General features: G+C 37.5%; 1 protein-coding gene across 8 annotated transcripts in view; it reads right to left on the bottom strand.

Annotated features, from left to right (window-relative positions):
* ZNF385B (zinc finger protein 385B) overlaps positions 1–20,125 on the bottom strand; it is a 393,631-nt gene that overhangs the window by 227,729 nt on the left and 145,777 nt on the right. The window lies entirely within an intron of this gene.

The raw sequence follows: 20,125 nt of genomic DNA, 5'->3' as shown, positions 1-20,125 counted from the left end.
TTAGAATAAGTTTATTTGAGGGGCAGCAGTTCCTGCCCACGAGTCCTGTCCCCATGCTTTAATAAACCACCATTTTTTTTTTTAAAAAGAATAAGTTGATTCGCAATGTTGCACAATGGAAAAGAGGTTTAGGTTCAATTCCCATTTTTACCACTTATTGTGTTAAGTTACTCCATCTCTGTATGCCTCAATTTTTCCATCTGAAAAATGGCAGTCATAGTAACTTCGTCATAGGATTCTTATGAGACTTGGTGGATTCCTGCTAGACACATGCTTGCTCACAGTAAATCCCTAACAAATGACAGTAGTACTTGTTATTCTTGTGCTCTGTCATATCCTTCTCTAGCCCAGGTGTCAGTTTAAGAAATCCAATAAGATTGCGGTGCTATCAAGGGTGCTTAAATAGGGGTGAACCAAATCAGTTCCCTCAGCACTGATTTAGATCTAGATGAAGAGGACTCTGATAAAATCCACCTGCCCCCACCTTGCTGGCAGGGAAGCTGTGGCCAGCTTCCAGCAATCAGCTCCTCTGTCATATTTCCCTTTGGTGAAAAATGATCTCTGAAGTGTTTATTTTTTTCAAAAATACATTCCAAACCACATCATTTTGTGCTACATGCTACACTTAAATCTTCAAGTTATTAATCAGTTAAAATCGTCAGAATTACTCTTGAAAATTCTAGTAAACTAGTGATATAGAACTTTCTAACCCTAATATGACTCAAGAATTCATTTTCAAAGTCTTATCTTTCCTTTGTACCTTATTTTCCATAGTGAACATTCTTGAGAGGTTTGCTCAAGATCTGTTCTGCTGAAAAAATATCAGACATATAGAATATCTTTAGGAACAAATATCTAAATCTTAGTTCTGTTCTTTTGTATGTTAAGCATCCTACATACCACAATATTTTTAACTTTAACATACCTTCCTTCACACATACAATAAGTATTGAGTGCTATTCACAGACCTAGATTCTGGGGAATCCCCGGATAATAAAAAATGCAGATATGTACACCCTAATGGGTGTTACATTCTAAATACAAAGTTAATATATTTTCCTCATCTTTCCTATATCTCTATTTACCAAAAAGCACTGAATTTTCTACAAGTCTAATGTTTCCAAATAAAATATAGGATGTCCAGTTAAATTTGAATTTCAGATCAACAATAAGTATTTTTTTAGTATGTCACAAATATTTTGCTTGACTAGAGGTATTCGTTGGACATATTTATACTAAAATTTTTTTTTACATTTTTTAAAAATTAAATTCAATTAGCCAACATATTAGTTTTTGATATAATGTTCAATAATACATTAGTTGCATGTAACAACCAGTGCTCATCACATCACATGCCTTCCTTAATGCCAGTCACCCAGTTACACCATCCCCCAACCCACCTCCCTATCTGCAATCCTCAGTTTGTTTCCCGGAGTCAAGAGTCTCTCATGGTTTGTTGCCCTCTCTGATTTCTTCCTATTCAGTTTTCCTTCCCTTTCTGTATTGTCCTCTGCACTATTCCTTATATTCCACATATGAGTGAAACCATATGATAGTTGTCCTTCTCTGATTGACTTATTTCACTTAGCATAATACCCTCCAGTTCCATCCATGTCGATGTAAATGGTAGAATTCATCTTTTCTGAAGGCTTGGTAATATTCCATTGTATATATGAACCATATATTCCTTATCCATTCATCTGTTGAAGGACATCTCGGTTTTTTCCATCGTTTGGCTATAGTGGACATGGCTGCTATGAACTTCGGGGTGCAGGTGCCCCTTCTTTTCATTACATCTGTATCTTTGGGGTAATACCCAGTAGTGCAGTTGCTGGGTCGTAGGGTAGCTCTATTTTTAACTTCCTGAGGAAACTCCATACTGTTTTCCAGAGTGGCTGTACCAGCTTGCATTCCCACCAACAGTGTAAGAGGGTTCCCCTTTCTACACATCTTCAATAACATTTGTTGTTCCCCGTCTTGTTAATTTTAGCTCTTCTGACTGGTATGAGGTGTTATCTCATTGTGGTTTTGATTTGTATTTCCCCAATGGCGAGTGATATAGAGAATTGTTTTCATGTGACTGTTGGCCATGTGTATGTCTTCTTTGGAGATGTGTCTGTTCATGTCTTCTGCCCATTTCTTGACTGGATTATTTGTTTTTTGGGTGTTGAGTTTGATGAGTTTTTTATAGATCTTGGATACCAGCTCTTCATCTGTTTTGTCATTTGCAAATATCTTCTCCCATTTCATAGGTTGCCTCTAAAAATTATTTATTTTTTTTAAAGATTTTATTTATTTATTTGAGAGATAGAGAGAATGAGAGATAGAGAGCACGAGAGGGAAGAGGGTCAGAGGGAGAAGCAGACCCCCCGCCGAGCAGGGAGCCCGATGTGGGACTCGATCCTGGGACTCCAGGATCATGACCTGAGCCGAAGGCAGTCGCTTAACCAACTGAGCCACCCAGGCGCCCCTAAAAATTATTTTTAAACTGAAATTCAAATTTAACTGGGCATCCTGCCTTATTGTTGGCTAAATCTGGCAGTCCTAAAGGAAGTCACTACTCTGCTGAGTGACTTTGTGCACACAATTTAGCTTTTCTGGACCTCAGTTTGCTCATACATAAAATGGGGGATCTGATTCAAGGGACATTTAAGGCTCCTTAAAATTCCTGGTTCCAGTTCTTCCCTAAGCAAGAGATCATGTCATCACATTCATCCACTCCCTCTCCTCCATTTGGAACTTTAAACTGGTTGTTCATTCTCTGGTATTACTGCTCCCATCTCTTCTTTCCTCAGTGTCCCTTGGTAATAATCTTGATCTGACCCCCAGCCCCATACTGACTGACTTGACTAAGCCCATTAGTATTAATGCCCAATGCCCTACATTTGAGTAGCACTTTACAGTACATAAAGTGCTTTCCCATACATTACTGCATTTTGATACATTAACTTCTTTCCTACATCCCATTCAAAAAGTTTTGCTGAAATTGTCTTTCGTGCCACTGCATAATCCTTCTCATCTGCCTCTGTGAATATTAGCAACCTTCTGAGAGATCTTCTCTCAATTCAAACAAGTCTGCTCTCATCGTTGAAGATTTTTCCAGGGATTCAGGCTCTATCAGTTGTCCATCTTTAGTGCCTCCCCCTCCACACTCACTGGAGTTGCCTCTTTGCCCCTTCTGTTCACAGGACAAGTACCTGCCTCCTCCCAAGACAGATGTTTTCTTTCACCTTCCAACTCCTGTACCCCGTGGGGCCCACTGTAAGCCTGAACCACACAGTCCTGGCTACTCAGTGTGGTTCCTGCATCAGCAGCAATCCATTCCCTATGAGCGTGTTAGAAAATACAGTGTTCTGTAGTCTTGGACTCTGCCTGAGAATACTGAACCAGAACTTGCCTTTTTAAGTTTAAGAAGCACTGACTTAGGACACCTCTAGTCAGGCACAATTTTTCCATATTTTCCAGGAGATCTGCACCATTGGGTCTATATTAATTAGACTATCCTAAGAGCAACAGTTTCTAATCCTGTTTCTGCCATGCTGCACCCATAGGAGGACACAAACCGCCATAAGGAAGAGGGGCTCACCTCTGTAGTGATTCTCATCCCACCGACCCTGCATATTCCTTTTGCAAGTCACTCCTTAACGTCAGCTAGGACACTGAATGACTGCATTAAGAAATGGAAAAGTACTATATCTATAACACTGTTCCCTCCATACATGAGCAATAGGGAAATATGAATTATGGCTTTCTATCCGTACTGGCTGTCTGATATGACCAAATAAATGGACTCATTTTGAAAATGGGGAGAATAATACAATAATGAATTATTTCTGATACAGAGATGCTTGTTGAATAATTTAAAAGCACTTTACAACTTCAAAGTTCTCAGAGCTTGATAACTAATACAAACAATCCAGAGTTCCACTGGCTAAATTTTTTACGTTTGTGTTCTGCTCCACAGAGCTGTTCCTGAAATTGACAGGCATGTAACATCATTCAAAATATTTTTTATGAAATAATCACAGGTACAAAAAGATTGGCAGAACCAACAAAACAATAACTGCCTGTCTTGGTAAACAGATATTTGGTTGTTACATCTCTTTTAGCCCCAAGGGACAAAGGCAAACAAATATGAAGAAACCAGTTTTTGTCTCACTGTAATATTAATCCTTGGATAATAAGATACCAAAAGGCAGAAAAAGAATTCTATCTGCTGAATCCTCAAATAACACAAGTTTGTGAAGTCAAAAACAAAAACACACAGTCTTTTTTCTTATAAGAGCAATGTCCAAAAAAGCTTCCAATAGCCCAACTATATATGAAGCCTAAAAATATCAACACAATGATTAGTGGATTCATTTTCATTCAAATATAGAAGCTCACCTATTTTAGTACTATATTCACGGGTTAAAACTCAAAGAAATATCCAATTGTTAAGAGAGATAAATGAGAAAATATTTCTTAAAGATTCAAATTCATTGTTATTATTAAATTCTATACAGGAGTTTACGACACATCATTATCAACTCATAACTAAGCTGAGCAGATAACCAACTCATAGCCATGTAGATCTTTTATCAGTTCTAAAGTTCACTACTGTACTTTATTTAAAAGGATTTATACAATTAGGAAAATTAAATTGTTATCCTTAGAATGGGGTAAAGAGATGACAAGTCTGTTGCCAGACTACAGAAAATTTGGAATAGCCCTCAATTTAACTGCATTAACTTTTTTTTTAAACCCTAGATTTAGGGTGCCTGGGTAGCTCAGTTGGTTAAGCATCTGCCTTTGGCTCAGGTCATGACCCTGGAGTCCCAAGATGGTGTCTCAGGATTGAGTCCCACATTGGTCTCCCTGCTCAGCGGGGTGTCTGCTTCAATCTCTGCCCCTCACCCCAGTCTCATGCTCTCTCTCTCTCTCTCAAATAAATAAATAAATAAAATCTTTAAAAATTAAATAAACCATAGATTTACATCACTGAAGTAGCTATGCAAATATTAGTGACTTATTTCAGCAAGTTTTGAAATTCACTTGTGAAATATGTGTTTAAGTTTTTAAGAGAAAACACAAAATTGCCCATGAATTGATATTTTAAAGTTAATAGACACCCTACTGAGCATGTTGGCATAGAACCACACTGTTTTAAAAGCAGGAATTGAATAAAATATTCTAGGAATGGATAAGGAATTGGACTTCAGGCCTTTCAAGTCCAACAGTTGTAGACTTTTGAAAGAAGACATCTGCGGACGTTGGCCTATCTTCTTAACCTATGACACATTCCTATCTTTTTTTTTTTTAAATTGTTTTCTCTAAATTTCCTTAGGGCCATATGACTCTTGCTTTTATACAGAATTAATTATCATGGGTCAGAGAGGTTTAATCTATTTCATTTACTTCATCTCTAACTAGAGTGACCATATCATTTATCATCCACCATTTTTGAGAGTGAAAAGATTAATAATGCCAGCTTACATCATATGTAAAAATTAATACAAAATGGATCAAAGACCTAAATGTAAGAGTCAACACTAAAAAACTTTTAAAAGAAAATATAGGGATAAATCCTCATGATCTTGAATTTGGTAGAGGATTCTTAGATAGGACACCAAGAGCAACAAAAGAAAAAGATAAATTGGACTTCATCAAATTTTTTAAAAAATTGTGCTTCAAAAGATAGCATTAAGAAAGTGAAAAGACAGCCCACAGAATGAGAGAATATATTTATAAATCATGTATCTGATAAGGGACCTGTGTCTAGAATACATAAAGAAGACAAAAATATAAATTTAAAAATAGGCAAAAGATTTGAATAGACATTTATCCAAGGAAAATGTACAAATAGTTACTAAGCACATGAAAAAAATATTGACACCATTACTCATCAGAGAAATGCAAATCCAAACCACAAGATACAACTTCACACCCACTAGTAGGGCCAGAATAAAAAGCCAAGTAACATTAACTGTTGGCAAGGATATAGAGAATTAGAACACTCACATATTGCTGGTGCAAATGTAAAATGGTGCAGCTACTTTGGACAGGAGTCTGGCAGTTCTTCCGATGATTAAATATAGAGTTACCATATGACCCAGTAATTCCATTCTTAGGTAATACCCAAGAGAAGTGAAAACATAGATCCCCATTTACAGCAGCATTATTCATAATAACCAATAGGAGGAACTACCCAAATATCAATTAATATATGAACGAATAAACAAAATGTGGTATATCTATATAATGGGATAGTATTTGTCCATAAAAAGGAATGAAGTGCTGATACGTGCTACAACACAGATGAATCTTGAAAACATGCTCAGTGAAAGAAGTCAGACACAAAGGACTACTATATGATTCCGTTCATATTAAAGTTCAGATTAGGGAAATGTATAGGGGCAGTAAATAGATTAGTGTTTCCTTAGGGTTGGAGGTGATATGGGGAGGACAGATAGGGGAACAGAGGTGGTAGCTAAAGAGTACAGAGTGGGTTTTTTTTTTTTAGGTTTAAAAATGTTCTAAGACTGATTGTGGTAATGGTTGCACAAACCTGTGACTATACTAAAAACCACACTATTGTACACTTTACATGGGTGAATTGTATGGTATATAATTTATATCTCACTAAATCTACTAAAAGAGAAAAAAAGAAAAAAATTATGGTGGGACAATACCTATAAACTGGGACTATCCTTGGAAAATTTTGATGCATTTTCGCCTCTCATTTCATCCAGGTATCTGACCAACTCACTTTCCAGAGAAGGACTGTTGAAAAAGTTTGACCAATTCTATATTTATACTGATCCTGTTTGAAAACACAAGTCAAAAAATATGTCCTAATGAAGTGGCTAGGAAAGAATTTTCAGACTGGAAGAAAAAATGTTGACTCATTTGGAGATATTCTCATACACGAGGGCCTCTACACTACTTTTCAAAAAGCTTTGGACCATCTAATAGGTAAATTGCGCATGTGCTTAGGGTGCCCACTAAGCCAGGGCCCTCCTTCCAAATAAGTTCAGCTGCAATGAACTTTTCGAGAAGTTTACATTAAAAAAAAACAAACAAACATACAAAGAAACTGTTTTCATCTTAGTATACATCTTATGCATATAATACCCGAAATCCAATGGAACTCAATACTCATAGACTAGTTTTAAAAGTTACGTGTAAATTATATTTTGAATTGTAATATTACCAGTGCTGGGACCATCTAGAGGTCCTATTCTAGCCTTATGAAGAAGGAAACGTGGACAGAAGTAGACAAAGAACAATGTTCAAGCTTGGCATAGGCACGGACAGGAGGCTCACAGCAAGGACTGGTGAGAACCAAAGACAAAAGCAGTGTTCCCATCCCCCACTGCTCCAGCTGGGGTAAGAACCTGGTACTTCCAAATGACCCTCTGGGTGGGGAACTCCCAATTAACCGAGATTAAATATCCCACCACCTTGGGGTCAGATTTCATTTTGTTTATGAAAACAAACATACATGCTATTTTTTTGCACCACTGATTTTTGTGGAGGTAAAATTCATACTCACCTCACTACCTGTGTCCATTTAGCCATGAATGTGAGCTAAGACTTTTGGCTTTATATGGTCCAATTGGAGATTAGAATGTAAAATCCCTACCAGTGCTATGGTTTTAAGATGATTCTAAACACAAGAATTTATGTGCTCTTTGCCTTTTTCAGTAAATTGAAACAATATTTGTAAATGTTTGAATTCTACGGCTAAACTCTGTAGGAAATGAAATCGTTAAGAACTCGCTAACCAGATAACCACTGATATATATGAAGAGAGTTCTCCGCATTTTAAGAAGGAAACACAGTTTGCTATTAGATTAGACAGCTTTCAATAAATCATGGCTAGGGCAATAGGTATGGTAAAAATTAAAGTATTTCTGTCGCAAAGGTTTCTAGCTGAGTTCTAAAATAATCATCATATATATTGAAGACTCTTGAAGGCAATTGTTATTTATCCAACTTTGACATCTCACAAAAGCATTTCAGCATCTGAGAGGACATTATAACTTAGAGTATGACATAAATTCTAGAATCATTTATTCAAATCAAATCTCCATTTTTACATCAAGGGCAACTACTTCTTCATAAAAGAACAGTGTAATATATTACCTAGAAATGAAGGTTTTATAACTGTGGCTGGTAAATCCCAGTCATACTATTATTATGCCATTAAACTGGAAATATATAGAGTTGAAAGAGGAGTGATCATAATAAAAGCACTTTATTCAGCACATAATACCTGAAATTCAATCTAATACAACTTCCAAATATGGAGGTTTAATGTTTATGGTCTTTATTGAATAATCTTCTCTTTCTTTGACTGAAGTCAATAAAAAGTCATCTCTAAACTTTTCAGCGAAGCTAGAAACCATTATATTAAACTACAAGGTCATCAAGATAGGAATAAAATCAAGAGATCATCCTTCTGATACTTGCTAGCTGATCCTTTAGTGCTTTTCTTCTCAATCCCGACACAAGTTTATTTAAATATTTTAGTGAATGGAAGTTTGACCAGTGTTTTTTGTTAATGCACTTGCTGCTTATATATTCATATCTGATTTAGAGTTCTTTTGAGGAAAATAGTATCAAGTAATGTAATAAATATGCTGGAAATCCCTCTAGGTTTAGAGGAGGCAATTTAAAACAAAATTTTTATTGTGATAAAAAATATCAATTTACCATTTGAACCATTTTTAAATGTCTAGTTTAGGGGCATGAAGCACATTCCCACTGTTGTGCAACCATCACTACCATTCATCCTAGGACTTTTTCATCTTCCCAAATTGAAGCTCAGTACTTATTAAACTCTTTTTCCCCTCTGCCTCAATGGAGGAGACAAATTTTTATTTTATTTTATTTTATTGTAGTGTATTGTATTGTATTTTTAAAGATTTTATTTATTTATTTATTTGAGAGAGAGGGGGGACAGAGAGAGAAGGAGAAGCAGACTCCCCAGCTGAGCAGGGAGCCTGATGCGGGGCTCAATCCCAGGACCCTGGGATCATGACCTGAGCCAAAGGCAGACACTTAAACAACTGAGCCACCCAGGCACCTGGGGAGGAAAAAATTTTAAATACATTTATCAAAAACATACATTTGTAAGTTGGAATTACACTCTTAAGCAGAAACCCTCAGTCTGCACTTTAGAAACAATGACTGTGCATTAGTGACACATGCCATTGTAGACATATTTGTTGATCTTACAGAACAGTCATATATTTTGGATTTGGGCTAAGCAATTATTATAAAATATCAACAGAAATACTATAAATATTACCGAATAGTAAGTTCAAACATGATGTAATAATTCCTGCTTTTAACAAAAGATTCAGAATGCATATGGGGGACATGGATATCAAATAGTATGTTGTTGCATTTGTATAGCCACATAGCCACCCTGATTTACTAGAACAGAAAAGCATTTTGTGTAATTTCCCTAAGGATGGCTATGGGTTTATAAGGATTTATCTATGTTTTGATATACCATATCCTCTGTGGGCAGGAGACGCCATATATTTGTGAGTAGATGAATATATATATGGCATATAAACAGGGTAACTCTATAATCAGCATTAAAATTGACTTAAAAATAAATGAAGAAAGAATTGCTTGTATATGTCAATAAGGAAATAAATCAGATCTTGCAAAAAAAGAGTTACCATTTTAGGCAAAGAAACTTGCAAAAAGCACCTGATTCAGATGACCTGACCCGGTTGGAAGGAAGCATGCGTATGTCTGTCGTAAATGATTCTTCTGTTTGCACTTACTCCTCATGTTCTGCAGCCCAGAGCTCCAAAATGTAGACTTGTAGGATGAACAAATCTTTGCTGACTGCATCCTCCCAGGCCACATTTGTTCAACCCCATCCATGTTGCATCGCTGGCACGCTGGGGAACCCTTTCCACCAAAACTTTCCATGCCTGAGTGTACCGTATTCATTCACCCTTGCCTTTTCATCCTCACTCTCAAATTCAAACCACCACACCAAATATGCCTCATGCCCTGGGATCCCTGCCCTCTGCAAATTTTGCTCTTTTCCCATGTGAGCTCTTGATCTCCAAGCTAGATATCTGTGCCTACAAAATCCAGAAACCCTCAGTGATGATGGCAGATAGAGGAGTATGATAGCAAAGGAAAGACCATCAGTTTTCATGGGGATGCTGAATGGATTCAGTCTGAAGAATGTGGGACTGGGCCAGCACAGACAATGTGGCCTAATTTTCATGGTGATCATGAAGGTGCTTCTTGGTATCATCTGATACTGCATCATGTTCTCACCTCATTTTTTCAGAATAAACTAAAAAGATGGTAATTCTGGCTATCTTCTTAACTTTCTAATATGGTTATTAATATTGATAGATCTTATGGTTCATACACTATGAAAATCTTACATGTGGTTTAGAAATCCTCCCCACCTGGCTTCTGGCAGGAATATTACTTACCCACTGATGACAATAAAATAGACATCAAGAATAGCCAAGAGTAAGGATTCCTCTGGAATTATTTTCTTTCTTCACCTTAATGCAGTCTCTTTCTAATATGCAATCTATACGTAAACTCAAGAGTTCGATTGTATGCTGAGCTAGCAATCATTGAGAGTGTACAACATGCGAGGAATTGTCCCAAGAATTTTACACTAAATTGTTCATTTAAACCTCCCAGCAATCCTATCAGGTATCAACAATTATTATCTCCACTTAATATAGTGTGCAGAGAAAATGAAAGAGATTTTAAGAAACTTAGCCAAGGTCACCTAGACTTTACCCAAGTTCACTAGAGACAGCCAGATCATACTCTTAATCACTAATTTTAAATGTCAGTATTGTTTTTCGACATGTAACTCATTTTCATTTCCCAGTTTTACCTGTTTATAAACAGATTTTGAGGAGGTAAATAGCAGTGTATATTGTTTGGGTGAAAGCCCTGGCATTTGCTAGTCATGTCTGAGATTCCTGCCATCTCAGGACACTGGCCTTTGCTGGGTACCTTAGACATTTCAATTCAGTAACCGGTATCTCAACAATTTTTTGCATACATTTTTATAAGCAATTCACTACTGAACTTCAGAAAGGGGTCACTTAACTTACACAGTTGGTAGTCAGAGTCCTGCCTGAATGACTTATTAATGTTAAAGCCAAAATTGGAGAATTCCCTAGAAAAAACAAGGTAAGCATTCCATCACATCTAGAAAATGGTTGTGTCTTTTGCTCTTCCACGTATCATTATAACAGTGTCCCATGGAAAGGAGCGGGTATTGCTCCAAATAAAAACCGAATCTTTCAGGGCACCTGGGTGGCTCAGTTGGTTAAGCTAAGAGTTTGACTCTTGATTTCGGCTCAGGTCACAGTCTCAGGGTCATGAGATCTAGCTCCGCACTAAGCAGGGAGTCTGCTTGAGATTTTCCCTCCATCGCCCTCTGCCCCTCCCCTCCACAAAGAGATAAATAAATCTTTTTTAAAAGATTTTATTTATTTGAGAGAGAGCACATGAGTGTGCATGTGCACGTGCAAGAGAGAGAGGGGGTACGCGCACACGTGAGCACAAGCAGGGGGGAGGAGCAGGGGCAGAGGGAGAAGCAGACTCCCTACTGAGCAGGGAGCCCGATGCAGACTCGATCCCAAGATCCTGGGATCATGACCTGACCTGAGGGCAGACACTTAACCGACTGAGCCACCCAGGCGCCCTGAATAAATAAATCTTAAAAAAAAAAAAAACAAAAAAAACCCAACTGAATCTTTGTCAGCCTTCCAGAGATGAATCCTTCATCCATAAATGGAAGGAAAAGGGAGCAAATTGCAGTCATGTCTAACAGTGCTCAAAGAGGCCAATCTGCTGCTTCAAGAGGCTTTTTACATTTTCATTAAAGTGACAATTCCTGTATTAAAATGATTATTAATTTCAAAATATATCATATTCAAATTATTTTAAAATTCATGCTTGTGCAACTCTTAATATTGTTCTATATTTTAAGATTTAAAACTCTATATGACTATTTTGAATAATTTAATCAAAATAAAAAACAATTAAATTAATAAGTACTTTATTATTCATTTATAGCTATTAACATATTCACTAGAAAATTTATAAGTCAAAGGCAGGCTTGCTTTATTTATTAATTCATTCAGAGTCATCTGGACTTATTTACTGAAGAGTGATCCAGGTGTTAAGCAAATGCACTTGCAAAACACAGGGAAATTTTATTACTAGAGCACTATGGTCCAAGAAATTTTATGACAGATATTAAAACTGAGTTTGGGTATTGTACATGATGTGCTTATTAAATGAGACTGTTTCCTGTAAGACACACAGACACAGAAATGAGTCTCCATAATTTATAGTAACACCGTGTAAACAAACACAAAAATGTTCAAATACAGAGAATTCTCTCTGGGACAATTCCAATTAAATCTAGCTAGGATGGGTTAAGTGTGAATCTGAAATTAGGCCAATAGGGCAAAACTAAGTAATTGCTGGGGACATAGAATAGAATTTGTATTGTTTCTATGTTTTGAGAAATTAAGAACCTCAATGTTATCTGTGATTCTGCTCTTTCTCTCACATCCCATATCTAGTCCACGAGCAAATTGCCTTCAAAAGAAATCCACAATTCAATCATTTACTGCTACTCTCACTGCCACCACCCCAGTGCAAAGAATAATTTCTTGTCTGAAATATTGCAGTAGCCACCTAATTGTTCACCTGGAGCCTCTTTTCAACACAGTAGCCAGGAAGATTCTGCTGAAACCCTTTCCCCCAGTGGCTTCTCTCTTCAATCAGGGCAAATACCAACATTCTGATGATGCCACAGCCATCTGGTTTGATGTCCCCATTCTGATCTTATCTGTTTTCCCTCTAGTGCTACCTGACAATAGGAATAGGGGACCTCTTGCTCTTTCTCAAACATGTTCAACAAGTTCCTGCCTTGGGGCCTTTGCACTGGCTCTTTCCTCAGCCTAGAATGTGTGACTAGCTCCCTCCTTTCTTAAAGAGAAATATCAACACCCCCAGCCCCAGCAACATACAGACCCTTCAAAACTCCCTTCTCCACTTCATGTTTTTTTCCTCTTCTTAGCACTTACCACTCTCTAATATAGTGCACATGTCACTTATTTACCTTATTTATTGGGAGCCTCCTCACTAGAATGTAAGGTCTAAGAGGTTGCATTCACTATTTCCCAGTACCTATAACTGTAACTGGCACGTAGTAGGTATTCCATTAGCTTTTGTGGAACGAGACGAATAGATGAATGAATGTATTCAAGATCAAAAGAAAACAAACTGTGACACAGAAAAGAGAATAATCATGAAAACACAGTGAAGGGGAATGAGAACTAAGGAAGAAAATACACAAGCATGTGTGCAGTCATTCGGTCTTCCACGCAAACAAATATTAACTGCCTACGTATAACTCTTCGCAGAAGATAAAGCACAGTCCCTCAAGGAGTTTATGGTACAGCTGGGAAGATGAACAGGTCAACACACATGGATAATAGGCTGTAATGGAGGCACTTTGGGGGTATCTAGGTAGCGTTCCTGACCAGAGTGGCAGGGGCAGGGCTATACTGAGAAATCAGAATGGAGAGTAAACAGGTCTAAACCAGATTGCAAATGACCTCCTTTGTCAAGCTAAGTGGCTAGATTTAATCCTGAAGGTCATGAATTAGAGAGCCACTAAAGAATTTCAAGCACGAAATTATGACATGATCAGATTTTTGTTTCATGAAAGTCATTCATATAAAGATGTTCATTATATTGTTATATATAGTAGCAAATAAATAGGAACTCAATCCAACAATGCAGGGATTGGATAATAAATCATGGTAAATCCATGTAACAGAATGCTAAGGATTAAAAAAATGATTTAGATAAGAATTTATTTGATAGAAAAATTTCATGATACATTATTAGAAAATAATATATTTTAAGAGAGCACATAAAATACAGCCCCACGGAATTTTAAGAAAATGTATCTCTGTGTAGAGAAAGTCTGTGAAGACATATAGCAAATTTTACATTCTTTATTATGCCTTCTGTATCATCTGAATTAATGTTACAGAGAGCATATATGGCTTGTATAATAAAAAAAGTTTTTTGGGGTGTTTTTGTTTTTGTTTTCATTTTGGAGGGTACAAAAGGAAACGACTCAGTGGGACTACACTGAGGAGACAGCCTGTTAGACTGGATGGCAGCAAATCCAGGAGGGATGTGAAGAAGGAACGGGGAGAAATACAGGAGGCTTCCGGCTTAAGCAGCAACGTGGTAGAGTCACTCGGTAATGCAGAGTCACCAACTTATGAGTGAGCAGACGCCAGGGCCCAAGGGCGCTCTGAGGAAGCCTGGCATTTCTTATCCACCAGGGCCTGTAGCCAATTTGTACCATTTGGAATACTTAGCATGAGCTGATGCCGTGGGCTGACTGATCACCTGGCTGGGATTTCCACACAGTGCCATCACTGCTGCCATTGTTGAAAGCAGCAATTTCAGAATAGCTTCCTGTTCCTCTCTGTCTACCAGACAATCCCTGGTGCCAATTGTTTAAAAGGCTTGTGGCCACAGAACCCTTGCTCACCTTCTAATGGTAAGTGCCTCCTGTCACCTATTCTTCCCCTTACTTCCATTCCTGTACTACTCTATTCCCTTTCTCTGACCTGAATCCTCACTCTGAAATCATTCTATTGTTCTAGTCTTCATTCCAGAATTCCCATTCCATAGTGGGGGGAAAAAAGAAAAAAAAAATAGAAAAGAAAGAATGTAAGCTTCCTCCACCTCTTGTCCTCGAATGTCTCCTTTGAAGACATCACTTCCTGGGAACCCTTTCAATGATCATCGCTCATTCTCTCGGGGTTAGGAGTAACGGGCTGCCATTCTTCTCCTCAATTCCAACTTCAGGCCATGACTTCCCACTCTTTCTTGAAATTCATAGGAACAGGCCATACTTCCTTTTATCCTTGTTTCCGACCCCCAAAGCCTTACCAAACATTTGTTTGTTTCCAGGACTTTGATGTTGGCTCACCATCTTTCTGCTCAGCCCGCAACCTGTCATCATATGTGATTTCTACATCCTTATGGACAACCCATTTAATACTCTTGGGTCCTTCATTTGAGGAAAAAGTTGACAAACTTCAGAAACCCAACCCTACCTCACCTATCCACTCCCCCAAGACTGCCCTGGGCTTGGCAACCTCTGGAAACCGTGTCGCTCTCCCCCCCTTTTACGTCATCTTCCCATCCTCCCTTCCATTTGACATTATGTCTGTTCTTAGACCTCAGTGAGAGAAATAAAGAAGGAAGAATAGACTAGGGTTTAGCAAAGTTTGTCTATAAAGGGCCAGAGAGTAAATCTTTTAAGTTTTGCAGATCTACTCTCACAATTATTCAACTGCCACTGTAGCACAAAAGCAGCAACAGAGGATAGATGGTAATGAATGAATAAATGGGGGAGTCCGTGTTCCAAAGGCTGATGGACAAAAGCAGTGGGTCAAGTTTGGCCCACAGGCCATAGGTTGCTGGCCCCTGACACTGGCCTTTATTCTCTTCCTTTTCTCTTTTCATTTTCTCCCTATCTATTGATTGGCCCTTAATCCTCCTTTTAGTCCCCAGTTCCACTATTCTTTCATCAACATTGGCACCTCCATTGGTACACTATCTGTGGTTATCTTGCCCAGAAAAACTCAAATCTTAGATTAATCCAACTATCTACATTCTTGACTCCTGGATTGCTAAATGCTGATGGAGAACATCATTCTTTTTCCCACAGATAGTACCATAATTCCTAGTCTTTGATCCCTAACTTTCAACACTTCATAGTAAACTTTTACATTTCCTTAATCAGTTTCTCTTTTATTCTTTCCAGTAGCAACTTCAAACCTCTTCCATTTTCTTTAAGAAATCTACTCTGCTAGCGTCTAGTTCCCAGCTTATTATCATTTACTTCATAGAGAAAACAGAGTATGTCAAAAGAAAACTCCCTAAACATTCTGTTCCCCCACCTACAAATGTACCATCATCTAAACCTATATTTCCTTTTCTCCTATCTTACTAGAAGAGGTTGTCTCCTTCTCCCCACCTCCAACCCCCATGCATCTGCTTTCTTCTCTTTCTTTATTGGCTTATTTCCACCAGCATTTCAATGTGCTCAGATTTCTCAGGGGAAAAAATATTTTGATGTGTGGATGCGTTTATATGTTATGGATATAATTCCAACCAAAGATTCATGAAATAGCACTATATGTGATGTACTCTAATATTATCTATTCTATAATACTTCCTTTTTTTCCATATGCTGGCTAAGAGCCACTCAATTGATTTCACACCCAATAATGCGTCTGCCTGAGAAAAACTTGCCTATGTGCAAAAGGAGACATATAAAAATTCACATTGCCACATTTCTTATAATATAATAGCAAAAAATGGAAAATGGGAATAACTTAAATGTTCATCAACAAAAGAATACATATATAAAACGTATGCTCATGTGGAATACTACATAGAAAATAAAACTGCAGTTACATCTATCAAATGTGGTCACCTCACAATAAAATACTGATTAATAAAATCAGTTTGCAGAAATAAAACTATGATATAATACACTTAATACCTCCCAAAGACAACCTCCAAATTCCATCACATTAGAGGTTAGGGCTTCAACATATGAATTTTGGAGGAATATATTCAATCCATAACATTCTGCCCTGACCTCCCCAAATTCATGTCCTTCTTGCATGCAAAATACATTCCTTCCATCCCAACAGCCCCAAAAGACTTAACTAGTTCCACCACCAACTCCAAAATCTAAAGTTCAAAGTCTCATTTAAATATCATCTACATCAGGTATGGGTATGATTAGAGGTATGATTCACTCTGTGGCAAAATTTCTCTCCAGCCATGAACCTGTGAAACCAGGCAAGTTATGGGCTTCCAATACAATGATGGGATAGGCAGAGAATAGACATTCTCATTCCAAAGGGAGTAATGGAAATGAAAGGGTGATGGGTCCAGGTCCAGGTCAATCCCAAACCTAACAAGTTAAATACCGTCAGGTCTTAAGGCTTGAGAATAATCCTCTTTGGTTTGATGCTCTGCCTTTCAGACTGGGGCAGCAGTCTCACATTCAGGACCCACTGGGGTGGGAACTACCTCCCGCACTCCTGGTTCCCTGTAGCTGTGGAGGTAGGAATTGTTTGTTCTAGAGGTTCTGCCAGGAGCCCCTGCCTGGCTTGTGGTAACTGAGGTGATGCTTTCCCTTTGAAACTGAGGAGGGAGCCCTGATGATCTCTGAATTGCCTTTGGGGTCATTTTCGCCTTGTCTTGAAGAATAGTGCAAGTTAATGACCAAACAGCTCTATGGTTTGGTTCTGCAGGATCTAAGTTCAACAGCTTCCTTCTTATCATCCTGCTTTCTCTGCCCCCTTTAGTTCAAACTGGCATTGTCTTAGCTGGTATAATCACATCTCATTACTGGGCTCTGTTGAAATGACTGATGATAATCATTTTTCACACCCACACTAATCTCTTTATCAAATGGCCAGTGAGCTACACCTTTGGTGTTTTCTCCCAAACACATTTTCTCATTTTTTTGCAATATGGATGGGCTGAGAATTTTCCAAATCTTTTATGTTCTTGTTCCTTTTGGCTGAAAAATTTCTTCTTCAATTTATTTATCTCTTCTTGTATTTTACTTTAAGCGGTCAGGAGTAATCAAGTTCCTCCTCAAATTTTCTTAGAAATCTCCTCAGCTGAATATCCAATTTCATCATTGACAATTCTCCCCCACAACACCCTAGAACACTAACACGATTCAGGCAAGTTTTTTGCCACTTTATAACAAGTATCACCCTTTCTCCGTTGTCCAATAACCATTCCTCATTTCTATATGAGATTTCATCAGAAGATGAAGTCAGGCTTTCTCATCCATAGTTCTACCAACAAGCTATTCGTGAGAATTTATATATTTTCTAAGAAGATGAAGGCTTTGTGTCTAGCTCTCCTTTCTCTCTGAGCGCTTAACTGGAATTGTCTTTAGTAGCACCTTCATGGCAACCTCTGCTTTTTCTAGCATGAACGTCAAAACTCTTTCAGCATCTATCCATTCGTTACCCAGTTCCAAAGCTGCTTCCACACTTTTAGGTATTTGTTACAGCAGCACCTCACTTCTTGGTACAAACTGTTTGTGATTACTTCCACATGTTTTTATAGAAACTTCACATTCCCTCATCCAAAGATAGAGTCTATTTCCTACCTTTTGATTCTGGGAGAGTTTGTGACTTGCTTTTAACCAACAAAATGTGGTGGAAGTAACAGTGAATATCTTTCCAAGGTTAGGTCATAAAAGGTGATGCAGTAGAGATAGAAGCAGAAATACTTTTACTTGGCCCCCTGAGCTATCTGTGAATAGTGAGATTCTCCTAAGGCTGCCATGCAATCAGGAAGCCCAAACTAGCTGTCATGGAGAGACCACATAGAGAACCCCCGAGACTACACTGACAGACACAGAGAGATGCCCAGCCAGTCCAGGTTTTCCATCTCCAGCTACTGCGTCCACGTGAGAGCCCATGAGTCCAAACAGCTTGACTAAGCTTTTCCTGAATTGCTGACTCATAGAAGCTCTGAGATATAATTATGTGACTACTGCACATCAAGCTACTAAGTTTGGGGGTGATCTGTTGTTCCAATAGTAATAGTAATTGTTAGTACTGTTGTTCCAATAGTAATAGGAACAAACTCTATAAAGTTTTAGGCTCTCAAAATTAATATAAAAAAAAGACTAAAAGTAGAAATGTTCATATAAAAGAAGACAAAACCATTTCCAAGTGGCCTTTTACCTATTTCCTCCAAGCAGGAAAGTTACCGTTTTCAGCTTCCACGAAGTGAATGGAGTTAAAGGAATCTTTTCAAAGTTTAAACCTTAAACTTCAGATGATATAACCACCAATTTTCTTTACATTTTCCTTAAATAATATCCTTTGTCTAAGGACATCATTTCTATCTTCTTCTGCTAAGATAGACAAATAGATATATGGGGGGAGAGAGCAAGACAGAGAGACAGAATGGATAGGGAAATGGCAAAACTGACACAGATTTGAAAGGAATTCTATCTACTATGATAGGAAAAGGTTGCCTGCTCCAATTTTGCCAAGCCATTTCTTACTTCTCATTATGCTTACAAAAATAATTATGAGGGTAAGGAGAGGGGAGAGCATGGGACACTGTATATCTATAGTGTATTTTAAGTCTTTATCATTTCAAATCACACCCTCTGTGGTGAAGTGTTGCAGCTATGATTGGGAGCAGATCCAAGTTTTGTGGAGACAGAAGCTTATACAAAGTTGAAGATGCTCTTAAAGAAAAGGAATCTAAAATTACAAATACAAAATTAACTATGAAAATAAATATTTATTTAGATCAGGAAAATAAATCACAAGAAAAACAAAAATCCCCACAACTATTAAAAAGCTGACAAATATTATCAATACCGCAATATCCAGGAAAAATATATTTGTGTTAATTAACTGCCTAACACACATCTTAATATTTTTAATTACATTTTTTGGCTGCATTTTATAGATTGATTACTTCTTCATATGACAACAATATAAAATATTTTGTATAGATAAAAAAGATGTCTTCTTCTAGCATAATTGATTGAAACTAGTTTTTTTTACTATTAATAGTTTATAAAAGTTGTATATGTTTAAAGTCATATATGCTGCATTACTGAATATATATACACATGTGTGTATATGTATACAATATATACACATATATAGTGAGAACCAAATCCTCCTACACTTAAAATTTTGCACTTCAGATAACTGAAAGACTTTTCTACCAACCAGCTTCTGGCTTTGTACATTTAAAACTTTCTTTCTCTTCTACTTTACATACAGTTTGTTGCTATAAGATATCATCATATTGTAATATTGATCCACAGAGTGATCTGGCCCAGTGGACAATATATTTCTAGAAGTCACTGCTACATCAGGATAACTAATAATAATTTAGTGATGCAAGGGAGTGACTAAAAACCACATAAAACAATACCCCTAGGGGTGCCTGGGTAACTTGGTTAAGCGTCTGCCTTCGGCTCAGGTCAGGATCTCAGGGTCCT

This window comes from Callorhinus ursinus, unplaced genomic scaffold (genome assembly GCF_003265705.2).
Source record: "Callorhinus ursinus isolate GAN/ISIS: 27379988/994484 unplaced genomic scaffold, GSC_fseal_2.0 scaffold2, whole genome shotgun sequence".
Classification (NCBI taxonomy): domain Eukaryota; kingdom Metazoa; phylum Chordata; class Mammalia; order Carnivora; family Otariidae; genus Callorhinus; species Callorhinus ursinus.
The sequence above is the reverse complement of the archived record's forward strand: the minus strand, read 5'-3'. Positions and strand labels throughout refer to the sequence as shown.